General features: G+C 33.1%; 1 protein-coding gene across 1 annotated transcript in view; it reads right to left on the minus strand.

Annotated features, from left to right (window-relative positions):
- The window catches only part of Usp53 (ubiquitin specific peptidase 53), a 57,720-nt gene that overhangs the window by 13,793 nt on the left and 43,036 nt on the right, over positions 1–891 (minus strand). The gene's annotated exons all lie outside the window — the stretch shown is intronic.

The following is an 891-nucleotide window of genomic DNA, read 5'->3' on the forward strand; positions in this document are numbered from 1 at the left end:
GAACCCAGGGCCTCAGGCATGCAAGGCAAGCGCTCTACCACTGAGCCACCTTCCTAGCTCCTAATGCTAAATCTTAAACATTTATACAGATTAAATATTATATATACTTATGAGAAATGCTATATGTATATATACATATAATACATGTACAATATATATGTATTATATACATAATACATATATACACATGTGTAAAAACCACTCTGTCATTATCATCACTGCCGAGTGAGAGATAATGAAATAGTCTCTCACTGACAGATGATGGGAAAAGCATTCCACTTAGCCTGGTCTAATTAAATTCATCTTGTAATACAGAACACCTGAATATTATTATTATTAAATGTAAAAATTAGGCTCTGGAAAAGAAAAGCTACATGTATTATAACATATGAAAGTATCTCAAAGAATTTTTAAATAAAAGGAAAAAAGAGCATGCAAACAGCTAAGGTACCCCAGGAAGATAGAGATGTGTTGCCAGGTTCCGGACCACATCTTCCGTCAGGTCTGAATGTTCGGAATCCCACACTAAACCAATTGTGACGATCTCTGGGCAATTCATTAAAACACGGCGGATTTTTATTTTTTGACCACAGTTACTCTACAGAAAAGCACAAAAGGCAAGTTTTAAAATTATCCAACCATATACCACAGGTAAAGCTTTGTACAGTTAAAACAAGTTTAAGATATATTGGGAATGTGTTTCTTCAGTTTATCAGAAATTGACTTCTAACTAGCTATTTGTCTTAAATACTGCTTAAACAGTAAGTAGTCAGTCGCTTAAACAAATTAGTCATTGGTTTTTTTAAATTTATTTTTTATTGTGAAAATACTGTACAGAGGGGTTACAATTACATGGGCAAGATAATGAGTACATTTCTTATCAAGCATTGT

The sequence above is a fragment of the Dipodomys ordii genome, unplaced genomic scaffold (assembly GCF_000151885.1).
Source record: "Dipodomys ordii isolate 6190 unplaced genomic scaffold, Dord_2.0 Scaffold70, whole genome shotgun sequence".
Lineage (NCBI taxonomy): Eukaryota > Metazoa > Chordata > Mammalia > Rodentia > Heteromyidae > Dipodomys > Dipodomys ordii.